We start from the raw sequence: 13,022 nt of genomic DNA on the forward strand, positions 1-13,022 counted from the left end.
TGTTTGACAGGAATTTTTCACATTTGGTCAAGCCTTGACAAAAGAGCTATAATACATCTCTGTAAGTCTTGACCATGAAAACTCTCCTCAGGAAGATTTTGGAGAGAGCAGAGAGAGAACGAGCCGAGGAAGCGGAACGGATGGAAAAGTTACCTGGGCGGGTGTCGGCGGAAGCCCCTGCTGAAGACAGTGATGTTTAACGCCATAGACTGAGGAGTCGGCCGCCAGAGAGAAGAGTGACGGCACTGGCGTGTCAAGGGGCGATCCAGAGGAGCTCAGCTGGGAGCATGTCAGTGGTGGTACAGGAGGCGTGGCATGAGGAGAGCCCAGAGGCGGGACAAGAGGCGGCACTGGAGGCAAGTTCTGAAAGCCGCGCTAGGAAGAAGCGCAGAAGCTTGAATAGGAAATCCAGGCCGTGACTGTCGGAGGGGCAGGCCATACATCAGGCTACTCCTGTGGCGGTTCCTAGGCACCCAGAAAACACCACAGCTGCAGAACGTTCAGAGCTGCTATGCTCAGCACCAGTGTTGCTAACCGCCCGTAGATTTATGGGCAGCCCATAAAAACCAGGCATTTTTTCAGTGCCTGTAAAAGTCTGTAGTAAGGGAAAAGTGCCAGTAAAAATGGCTGCGATCGGCTCGGGTAAGGACTGCGCATGCGCTGCAATTCCAGAAATCCCCGAGATCCGAAATCAGCCGCCGCTGAGTCTCAGTGCACTTGCGCACAGCCGCCCTCTACCTGCCCACAGTGCCCAGCCCAGCATCAGCCAGGCCAGCCCACCTACCGTACCGCGCGCGCGCAGGAAAGCAAGCCAGCCAGCCAGCCAATCGTATAAGTGCATTTTCGCGCCACACCGGCGCCAGCCTATAAATAGGCAGAATAGTCGAGCAGGCAGACTGAGGAGCCTCGTGGGACATCACTGGGGAGAGACCTGAGCAGCGGCGGAAGCAGACACACGACCCCGCCCGGGCCTGGCCCCACCTGAGCAGCAGCAGGCCAGCAGCAAGACCAAGACTGTGCAAGTTAGTTGCGGAGCGGACGGACCCCTCTCACCTGGCTGCAGGCCCCGACCGCCCGCTTTCGCCGCCGTGCCGGGTGTCTCTCTCGAGTGAGTCTGTCAGTCAGTCACAGACAGTCCAGCAGTGACCAGTCGGTCGGTGAGTGTCGTGTCGGTGGTGACTGGTGACAGTGGTGAGTGTTTCTGTGACTGTGACTGACTGACTGAGTGACTGACTGTCATGTATCAGATAAGACCAGAACTGTGTGGACTGCAACAGAGGAAACCCAAACGTGTATAAGTGAAATATGATTTATTAAAGAAAGTGAATAATATAAATACAACCACACAGTGCAATAAACCAACCAACAAGACCCCCAAACAACAACAGACAGATATGTGCAATAAATGGGAAATGCAAGGACCGTAAACGATAGGCAGGCCAGGGTCATACACAGAGGATCAGCAAATAAACAAGGGCAGTCCAGAATCAGAGTCACAAGCCAGGCCAAGGTCATACACGGGGAGATCAGCAAATGGGGTAAGGAACACAGGACAGGGAGAGGATGGACGGATCAGACTGCAGGACAGGGATAATGGTAACAGGTGGGACAGGGTAGGGACCAGGACAGGGAAACAGGATCAGAACCACAGGGCAAAGGAATAGGTTCAGAATCAGGATCACCAGCAGCAGGTCAAGGCACAAGGAACAATACCAAGACGAGGTGTGTGTGCACCTCCTGGGTATTTATAATGGCTGCTGTCAGTCATGTGACGCCTGACTGTAGAAGGCAAAACCTGCTCCACACTGCCAGGATCCCTCCGCTGGTGGACACCAGTACTGTGGACCAAAGATTACATAATTCCAGCAGGAGACACCTGCTGGTGGATCGCAGTACTGCATGCCAAATGATTGATATTACCAGCGGAGGGAACCTTTCCTGACACTGACTGCTGTCTTCTTGACTTCTTCTTGTCTGTGACTTGTGACAGACAGACTGTCTGACACCCTGTGACTGTGTGTCTTGTAATGTCGTGTGAGGCCCAGACCAGTGAGGCACTGCCACTGAGGCTCTGCCTGGCAGTGGCACAGACTGTCCCCCTGACAGTGAGTGAGTCCTGGACTCCTGACTGTACTAGCTGGCTGCCTCAGGCTCAGGCTGGCTGCCAGTCAGTGGCACTGTGGCAGACTGGCAGGCCAGCAGCCCAGTGGCAGTGAGGCACTGAGGGCAGCCTAGCTGTCTGTGACTGTGTCTGCACTTTTATCCTTCCAAATTCCGAATCCAAATTAAGCCAGGCAGGCCGTGATGACCACGAGTCCAGGGCAGGCCCAGCCAGGCCAAATAGCTGGGGGCCTGGGCTGGGGCCCGCCCAGGCAAAGCACTGCAATCTGTTTGTTTGTGTGTTTGTTTGTGTGTTTGTGTTGTGCAAAAGCATTCTCTCTCTGGTCTGCGTTGGGGACAGCCTTTCTGTTTCATGTAGATTTTCCTCCTCTCGACCCCACTGTGACCAGCCTGCTCCTTTCAGCTGCCTTGGACCGACCAGCCCGCTCCTTGAAGCCGCCTTGGACAAAGTTTTACTGCCCTGGGGAAAGGGCTGCCTGCAAATACCACAGCTGCAGATTACGGTAAGTATGCAACTTCATTTGTGGGGGGGGGGGGGTTTAATCACTTTACTGTTCTCATTGTAGGTTTCCTCCCTCCTATTTTTTTTTATGTAGGTAGATTTTACCAGACTTTTCTTCTTGGACAAACCTGCTCCTTCCAGTCTTCTTGGACCAGCCTGCTCCTTCCAGAGTCGCCTGGGACAAAGTTTTACTGCCCTGGGGAAAGGGCTGCCTGCAAATACCACAGCTACAGATTACGGTATGTACGCAACTTCATTTGTGGGGGAGGGGTTTAATCACTTAGATGTTCTCATTTTAGGTTTCCTCCCTATTTTTTTTTTATGTAGGTAGATATTACCAGACTTTTATTCACTTGGACCAGCCTGCTCCTTCCAGCCACCTTGGACCAGCCTGCTCCTTCCAGAGCCACCTTGGACAAAGTTTTACTGCCCTGGGGAAAGGGCTGCCTGCAAATACCACAGCTACAGATTACGGTAAGTACGCAACTTCATTTGTGGGGGGGGGGGGGGGGTAATCACTTAGCTGTTCTCATTTTAGGTTTCCTCCCTCCTATTTTTTTTTATGTAGGTAGATTTTACCAGACTTTTATTCACTTGGACCAGCCTGCTCCTTCCAGTCTTCTTGGACCAGCCTGCTCCTTTCAGTCTTCTTGGACCAGCTTGCTCCTTCCAATGGCCTTGGACCAGCCTGCTCCTTCCAGTGGCCTTGGACCAGCCTGCTCCTTCCAGTCTTCTTGGACCAGCCTGCTCCTTCCAGTCTTCTTGGACCAGCCTGCTCCTTCCAGTCTTCTTGGACCAGCCTGCTCCTTCCAGTCGCCTTGGACCAGCCTGCTCCTTCCAGTCGCCTTGGACCAGCCTGCTCCTTCCAGTCGCCTTGGACCAGCCTGCTCATTCCAGTCTCCTTGGACCAGCCTGCTCCTTCCAGTCTTCTTGGACCAGCCTGCTCCTTCCAGTCTTCTTGGACCAGCCTGCTCCTTCCAGTCGCCTTGGACCAGCCTGCTCCTTCCAGTCGCCTTGGACCAGCCTGCTCCTTCCAGTCTTCTTGGACCAGCCTGCTCCTTCCAGTCTTCTTGGACCAGCCTGCTCCTTCCAGTCTTCTTGGACCAGCCTGCTCCTTCCAGTCTTCTTGGACCAGCATGCTCCTTCCAGTTTTCTTGGACCAGCGTGCTCCTTCCAGTCTTCTTGGACCAGCCTGCTCCTTCCAGTCTTCTTGGACCAGCGTGCTCCTTCCAGTCTTCTTGGACCAGCCTGCTCCTTCCAGTCTTCTTGGACCAGCGTGCTCCTTCCAGTCTTCTTGGACCAGCGTGCTCCTTCCAGTCTTCTTGGACCAGCGTGCTCCTTCCAGTCTTCTTGGACCAGCGTGCTCCTTCCAGTCTTCTTGGACCAGCCTGCTCCTTCCAGTCGCCTTGGACCAGCCTGCTCATTCCAGCCTGCTCCTATCAAGTTACTCCCCTGGGCAAAGGGCTGCCTGCAAATACCACAGCTACAGATTACGGTAAGTACACAACTACATTTCTGGTGGGGGTTTTTAATCACTTAGCGGTTTTCTCATTTTAGGTTTCCTCCCTCCTGTGTTTTTTTTTTGTTTTTTTTATATAGGTATATTTTCCTGGACTTGGCTTTTTTTTTCTCAGTTCAATTTTGATTTTGATGTAGTTTTTCCTCCCATAGAAATCAACATATTAAGAAGATAGCTAGCTGTATGGCTCTACAGCCAACACCACCACCAGATTAGAGAAAACGATCTACTAAACTGTAAGGGTTTTTGTATTATACTAGCACCACACTTTTCAAGGAAAATGGGCAACATAGAATTAGACAACATTATTTCTTTTTTTTTTTGTAGAGACATCCACACCTGCAGAACTTCACACGTGATGCCTCTCGGTGTTAACCTTTCAATAAATTCCTGTGATCAGTTTTCATAGCTATTGGGTATTTCTCAGGCAGGCACCTGCTGCACATAAGGCAGTTTTTATTAGTTCATGGCACATTCTTTTAAGATTTGTTCAAAGCAAGTTTGCACCTTGTAATACAACAAATATCAGGGCTTGAGTTTGCCATAGGTTGCACTGTCTGTATTCTGCAGTTCCGCTTTAGACATGATGGAAGAGGCACCACGACCTCGTGAAAAAAAACCTCACAAAGTTAGGCCTTGTTCTTTTGTTGTTGCTTGGCTAACAGACGTTGAGTTCAAATTCTGGTTAAGAGCAGATGCTGAATCAAAACAAAATGCAAAGTGTGTGTGGTGCAAAAAAGTCTTCAGCATTGGCTATGATGGTGTTAGTGATGTACGCAGTCAATGCACAAGTTCTAAACACAAGGCTATTGCTGCAGCTAGGCAAGCCAGTGCTGGCATTGTTAGTTTTGCTAAGCAAACACTACCAGATCAGGTAGTGTTGGCTCATAAGAAAAGGACTTTCGAAAGTGAGCTACAAATGGTAAATTTTATTGCACAAATTTTTTTAGCATTAAGCCTGTTAGATGATCTTAGCAGTAATGTCACTCCAAAATCGCAAAATCAATCAATTGTAAGCAAACTATTTTTTTATAGCATCAGGGCACCCATCATTACCCAATAAAAGTTTAACCCCCTGATCACCCGGCGGGTGATATCAATTAGGTTTTAGGGTCAAATAGGGTCTGCGTCGCCCCAGGCAGCTTCAGGTTAGTGCCAGTATCGCTAACACCCACGCGCAAAGCATACACCTCCCTTAGTAGTATAGTATGTGAACAGATCTAGCGTCCCCAGCAGTTTAGGTTTCCCAAAAACGCATTGTTAGCGGGACCAGCCCAGATACCTGCTAGCACCTGCGTTTAGCCCCTCTGCCCAGCCCAGCCCACCCAAGTGCAATATCGATCGATCACTACCACTTACAAAACACAACACACATAACTGCAGCGTTCGCAGAGTCAGGCTTGATCCCTGCGATCGCTAACAGTTTTTTTGTAGAGTTTTGATACAGTCGCTGACAGCCTAGGTGCTTTTTTACCTGTGAGTCTCACTAGTGTACCACTAAATTTAGAGCCCAAAATGGCAAAGCGAAGGTACACTAGTGAAGAGGCCTACACGTTTCTGAGCATGACAGATAGTGAAGTGGAAGTCACTCATCTGTCAGATTCAGGCTCAGAATACGATCCTGTAGAGGACAATGGCTCCATGACAGATAGCTCTGATGACGGAGATGAGGTCCTTGTTAAGGGCAGGCATACCAGATCCCGAACTTCTTCTGTTGTTGAGGTGCAGGAACTTGCAGGTCCCTTCGTATGGAGCAGAGGAGTACTAGTGCCGCTATTCCTTCTGGTGAACTGGCAAGCACCAACGGCCTAGTACACCCTGGACGTACATTCAGCACTGCAGTAGCACATGGTGACGTGGCGAGTCCCAAAAGTGCAGATCAAGCTGGCGAGGTGGCAAGCACAAGTAGTGTCCCGCTGCCACCAAGAACAAGACAAGCCCGTCTTGCCCATAGTGCCCTTCCTGCAGAATTCGCCAATCCTGATTTGGTGCCCATCACTTCTGCCGAACCCGTACTTCACTGGCCAACCCTGCATTAACATGGAAACAGTTGATTTTACGCCACTTGATTTTTAATCAGTTTTTCACTGAAGATCTCTATAGATCTATTGTGGACCAAAGCAATTTGTACGCTGGTCAACACATCGCCGCTATTCCCGGTCCGCCCTTGCCAGACATTTGAAACCAATTACGGTTTCCGAATTTAAGATCTTTCTGGGCCTTTCCCTCAACATGGGCATAACCAAAAAGAGTGAGTTGCAGTCATATTGGTCCACTGACCCAATTCACCATATGCATGTGTTCTCTGCTTCCATGTCCAGGGCAAGATACGAGCTGATTTTGCGGTTCATGCACTTCAACGACAATGAACTCTGTCGTCCTTGTGGAGACCCTGCATATGATCGGCTCTACAAAATTCGGCCCCTCATAAACCACTTCAACCAACGTTTTGCAGACTTGTTTACTCTCCATCAAGTTGTCTGCGTTGATGAGTCCCTGATTAAGTTTTCTGGCCGCTTGTCATTCAAACGGTACATTCCCAACAAGCGGTCTAGATACGGGGTCAAGGTGTATAAGCTTTGTGACAGGGCCACAGGCTATACACGTAGTTTTATGGTTTATGAGGGTAAAGATAGTCACGTAGAGCCGGAGAACTGCCCTGACTACATAGGAAGGGCTGGCAAGATCTTATTCAGAAAGGGGTACCATTTATATGTGGACAATTATTACACGAGCGCGCCACTGTTTAGTAATTTGTCTGATCAGCAGATTGAAGCATGTGGCACCGTGCGACCTAATCGCTGAGTCTTTCCCCAGCGGCTTGTAGATTCTCGTCTTAGGCTGGGGGATAGAGCCTTCTTGTGGTGTAATAATTTGCTCGCTATGAAGTGGAGGGATAATAAGAATGTTTTCATTCTTACCTCCCTTCATGCAGACACGAAAGTCCAAATTCATACGGCAACTGGTGTTTTGGAGAAACCCCTCTATGTCCACAAATATAACCAAAATAGGAGAGAGGTGGACCTCAATGACCAATTGTTGGCTCCGTACCTAGTTGCCCGTAAGGCCAGACGCTGGTACAAAAAAGTGTCTGTTTATTTATTCCAATTGGCTATGCTGAATGCTTATGTGCTACACAAAGCTTCAGGATGGACTGGATCCTTCCTTAAATTTCAGGAGGATATCTTCAGAGCCCTTCTGTATCCAGATGGTGCTCCAGCTCACCTTCCCCAACCAAATGCAGCAGCTGCATGAGAGGCATTATCCTTATGTCCTCCCGCGTACCCCTACCCAATGAGCCCCCCAAAGAAAATGTCGTGTCTGCAGAAAGCGCGGATATAGGCATGACACCAGTCATTATTGTCCCCTCTGTCCTGACAATCCTGGTCTTTGCATTGGTGAATGTTTTGAACGCTACCATGAACTAGTTGAGTTTTAGAGTAGGGTATAGCATTGCACAGACTAGGCACACGTTCACAGGGTCTCCCAAGATGCCATTGCATTTTGAGAGACCCAAATCGCTGGAACCGTTACAACAGAACTGTTAAAGTTACATAAAAAAAGTGTAAATAAAAATAAAATAAAAATAGTTCTCCACACCCAAAATAGGCTCCACACCCAGCATGGCACGACAAACTGTCTCTGCAGACCCCAGCAATCCAATCCTTATTACACAGCCTCCACCTGGAGACCCTGCGGGGGACTTAGCTATGTCCCAGCAGGCGCCAATGGTGTGCCCTCAGCCCCTGGAGGCATCACCGCTAGATCAGGACATTAGAGAAATGCTGCAGGCTCTGCCAACCCAGTCCGCCATTGAGGCCCTGATCCTCCGGCTAGAGGAGACACACAGGAGAGACATCCAGGAGGTCAGAGGTGAGGTCTCTTCCCTGGCGGAGCGGGTGACCACCGGAGAGTCCACGCTCTCCTCCCTGGACGCACATGTGGCAGCACTCAAGCAAGTTCGCGGACAACACCAGGAGACCGCGGTGTCGCTGCAGCTCCACCTCAAGCACATCGAAGACCGGAGCCGCAAAAACAACCTGCGGCTCTGAGGTGTCCCTGAAATTCCTGAGGTGGAGCAGGTCGGCGACACAGTAAGGGGCATATTTCGGGACATTCTGGAAAACCCTGAAGCGGACATTATGCTGGATAGGGCTCACAGAGCGTTGGGCCCTAAACCTACTGATCCGAGCAGACCCCGGGACATTATATGTAGGCTACACCGGTTCACCCAAAAGGAGGAAATCTTGAGAAGAGCGTGGGAGCGAGGTGATTTGACAATCCAGGGATCGCAGGTTAAAATCCTTCAGGACCTCTCCAGAGCTACCCTCAGGCGCAGAGCCCTCCTCCGCCCTATCCTAGACCTGGCCAAGCAACATGGTGCGACATACCGCTGGGGGTACCCGTTGTCCGTGATCTTCCGCAAAGAAACGGGTTCTTTTGTGCTGCAGACACCCACGGATGCACCTGCCCTGTTCCAGTTCCTGGGCGCAGCGCCAATTCCAGTACCCGACTAGCTGCAGCTTCTACCCCGCCAGCTAGGAAGATCGGGACCCACTGCAAACCGGGGCCCTCTGCTGCCCCGCCAGTTCCGAGGCAGGAGACGCCGGTCGGGATCCAGAGGTGCCCCGCGTGAGTAGGTTTTGAGCCACTACTACATGACATTTCCACGGTGATGTACCCTCCCGTGACTATCTCTGATCTACATTGTTGGAGGCACGGCCTGACACCCCTAGGAAACATGGCTCCTATCCAGTTGCTACACCCCCGTCCTGGGATCCCCCACCTTCCTGCCTGTCCTCATCTCTCCCCCCCCTCTTTTTTTTTCCCTCTCTGCCTGCCCTCTATGTTGCCCCACATGGGTGTCATTTACTGGGCACTGTAGTGTTAGCGCCCGGGTATAACCATGAACGCCTGGTGTACTAGGCTGAAGTACGCATGCCCCTGGAGGATGGACACGGCCCTCCTGGCTTCATGGGGAGCGAGCCTCCTCCTACACTACTCAAAAGACACACGCAGACTATCTGACGAGCTTGCCCGGTGACTATTGACCACCACCCTGGTCATTGAACTGATCCACCCAGGTGGGTCAGGTGGCGGGAGGTGCATGGTAGCGGGGGGGGGCGGGGGGAGCATGGCAGGCTGGGGATCTGGTCACGAACCCCACTGGAGATTTGATAGTGATGGACGTACAATCCAAGGACAGTATTGCCTCCACTAGATCTACACCCAGGGTGAACAGTTGTTGGGGGGATCACCCTGGTGGAGCTGGCTCCTTCTACGGGCTGCTGGGCCTTCTCTTGTTACCCCGAGACCGCGGGACCGGAGAAGGGTGGGTCCCAGAGGTTTTAATGCCCGGGGAGGGGTGACTTTGACTCGGGGGTGGTGGGCCGCAGGTAGCAGCACTATCCAATCTTTGTGGCTCCTGTGAGCCCGTTGCCCTGGTTATGGGATAGATTCCACGGGGAGGGGGGGGGGGGGGAGGGAAAAAGGACAAACGAAGAAAAAGGGTGTAATAGGAAACTGTTTGATGTTAATGTTTTGCTCATGTCTGTTGCTTTACTATGCTCAATTTGGTTTATGTGTTCGGTTCATACATTGTTCCATGCCGGTATAGACATAATTGGTAGCCATAAAATACTGGGGGTGAGTTGGGCAGGATCTGGGTATACGCCCTTGGTCCTGCGTTGCTACTCCCCCAATTAGGCCCGTGCTCCATATCCAGGGTAACTCCTGGGGAGTACTTCAGCCATTTAGGCTTTTCTAGTCTTTCCTCTGTAGACGCCACATCTCTGTATTGTCTCTCCTTCTACTTTGCTTATTACTTTCTCTAGATTTTCTTTGCTCAGCCTTAACCCGCTTCACACCTTCCCACCTCCTCCTACCACCTCCTGGATGTGTGGCGTAATTTTCACCCTGGAGAACGCGATTATACGTTCTTCTCGGCGCCGCATCAAAATTACTCACGTATTGATTACTTCCTGGTGCCTCATAAGCACTTACAAGCAATCAAAAGTACCTCCATCGGGTCGATTACATGGTCGGACCATGCCCCGATTAGCATCCGCTACACACTAGCAGACACGCGAACAAGGCAACGCTCACCATGGCGCCTAAATGAGAGCCTGCTACAGGACCCGACGGTCCTTACTGACGTGGTCACAGAAATTGACCGTTACTTTGACGCTAACATCACCCCTGACAGTAATATGGGGGTGGTATGGGAAGCCCACAAAGCAGTTATTAAGGGGACCCTCATAAAACATGGCTCTAGACTGAAACAAACCCGGTCGGCACAACTTGACCTATTACTCACTAAGCTCCATAGCATCCAGATCACAACAGCACCTGCCCCACCTTATCCATCTAGATCAAGTGGGGTTTATCCCAACTAGAGAAGCCAGGGACAATACATCCAAAGTCCTCAATCTACTCCGCCTGGCAATTAGCGAGAAGACGCCAAGCGTCTTCCTGGGCACAGATGCAGAGAAGGCGTTTGACCGCGTTAACTGGAGTTTTATGTTTGAAACTCTGCGGCAGATTGGCTTAGGGAGAAAAATGATGCATTGGATCACTGCAGCTTATAACGCACCATCGGCCAGGGTGAGAGCAAACAGATATCTCTCAGAGAAATTTCCGATTACGAATGGGACGAGGCAGGGATGTCCCCTCTCGCCCCTGCTTTTCGCCCTAACCCTGGAACCATTCCTATGCCATGTCCGACTTAACTGGGACATTACTGGCATTAGAGTTAAAGAAACGCAGCACAAAGTTTCCGCGTACGCGGATGATCTTCTATTTTCTCTCACAAACCCCCTGGTCTCGCTGCCGAACCTCCTACAAGAATTTGACGCTTATGGTCGTCTATCAAACCAAAAAATGAATTTCTCGGAAGCCATGGCTCTGAAGTACCTGGGCACTTTCATCCCCGCCTCACTCTCCCAGTTGTACAACCTTAACTTCCCCCCCTTCTGAAAACAGTACAAGGGCTGCTGAACGCATGGAGCAGCGACCTCCACTCGTGGCTTGGCCATTGCAACATCCTCAAAATGACAATATTGCCCAAATTCCTATATCTCCTTCAAGCGCTTCCAATCCACATACCCAGTAGTTACTTCAGGCAGGTACAAGCCACTTTTTCACGCTTCATATGGGCCAGGAAACACCCGAGGTTGAGCGGAAAGATACTTTCCCTCCCAAAATCACGGGGGGGGGGGGGGGATTGCCACTGCCGGAGATTAGAGTGTACTACCAGGCAGCACATCTCAGCAATCTGATTGATTGGTGCCGCCATAGAGAAGTTAGGCTGTGGCTACAGCTGGAACAGGACCAGTACGACATACCACTTCATAGAACGCCCTGGTGCTTTCATGCGCTACCACCTGCTCTCTCTTGCCACCCCCTGATAGGCACTACGGCCAAAGTCTGCGCACAATTATTATCAAGACCTGATCTGTCGACACGCAACTCCCCCCTGAGACCGATTCTTGGCCATCCCCATTTCGAACCGGGCATACGGGACAAGAAATTTATGGACCTCCGAGACATGGGACTGTTTCAAGCATCCCACTTTAGCACCCGGGGTCAATGAAGGACACATAGGGAACTGAGCGACCCTGATGGTCGGTACAGACTGGACTTCCTGAGGGCCTCTCAGCTCTGCCACTCCCTTAGGAGCCTCCCACCCCGATACTTCACAACAACCCCTCACAACTTTAGAGACGATCTGTAGCGAGACTGGAGTAATTACTCATACCCTCTCCATGACCTACGTCATACTGATGGAACCACCCGGAGACTACCGACCCCCGAGCCTACTCAAACGGGAGAGGGATTTAGATTGCCACTTCACGACTCAGGTTTCGCAGCACATCATTAACTTCACTCATAAATCCTCCCTCTGCGTCAAAACCCAGGAAACAAACTACAAAATAATTTCCCGCTGGTACAAAACCCCCGCCATCTTACATAAACTTTTCCCAGCGACCTCCGACCGTTGTTGGAGATGTCACACTGAAAAAGGTACCATTTTACACATTTTCTGGTCCTGTCCCCGGCTACGACATGGTCCGAAATCAGACGGATAACCCAACTTTTCACAGACCGGACTATACGAGACGAACCAGCGTTCTTCCTCTTCCATGTGACGAACACCCGGTCCCGGGTGTACAAAAACTCTGTGGTTCGCCATCTCCTGGATGCGGCAAAAGCCTGTATTCCATTTAACTGGAAATCCCCTCATCCGCCATCCATAGCTCAATGGCTACACAAAGTTGATGAGGTAGGTAGGATGGAGGACTTGATCCTCACCAGCCAAAACAGACAGGAGAGCTTCCCCAGGACATGGCAGGCATGGAACGCATTTAAATATTCAGAAGAAGGACAGAAGCTTAGAAAGCCAGACTAGATGTTCGGACCGGACAGAATCGGGCCCCTTGCCCTCAGTGGGAGTAGCTAAAGGGATCCAACCCCGTAAGGTGTGACCTATTAGAGCCAGGTTCCCCATCCCCCCCACCCTTCACCACCCTCCCCTCCCTTCCCTATACCTTCCTTCCCTATACCTTCTTTCCCTATATTTCTCTCTTTCTTTATTCTTCCCCACCTTCTTCCCTCTATGCTCACCTTGCTCTTAGTGGTGCTAGACCACGTCTTTTATTCTGATTACAGTTTATTAAAAAACTAGAAGAGATGCTGGACCCATAGGGCCAAATTCATCATCCTCTCATGCTCAGGAGACCCCTGTCCCATGGGAAACAGTTGTTTTATTTCTGTATTGTGAACCCTGTGGATCGTCATAAATAAACAATAAAAAATAAAAATAAAAAAAAGAGCATATATGCCGAAGCATGGGGGCAGCAGGGGTGGAGGAGCGATTTGCTC

The sequence above is a fragment of the Lithobates pipiens genome, unplaced genomic scaffold (genome assembly GCF_037356315.1).
Source record: "Lithobates pipiens isolate NorthernLeopardFrog02 unplaced genomic scaffold, aLitPip1_a1.2 Scaffold_28, whole genome shotgun sequence".
NCBI lineage: Eukaryota > Metazoa > Chordata > Amphibia > Anura > Ranidae > Lithobates > Lithobates pipiens.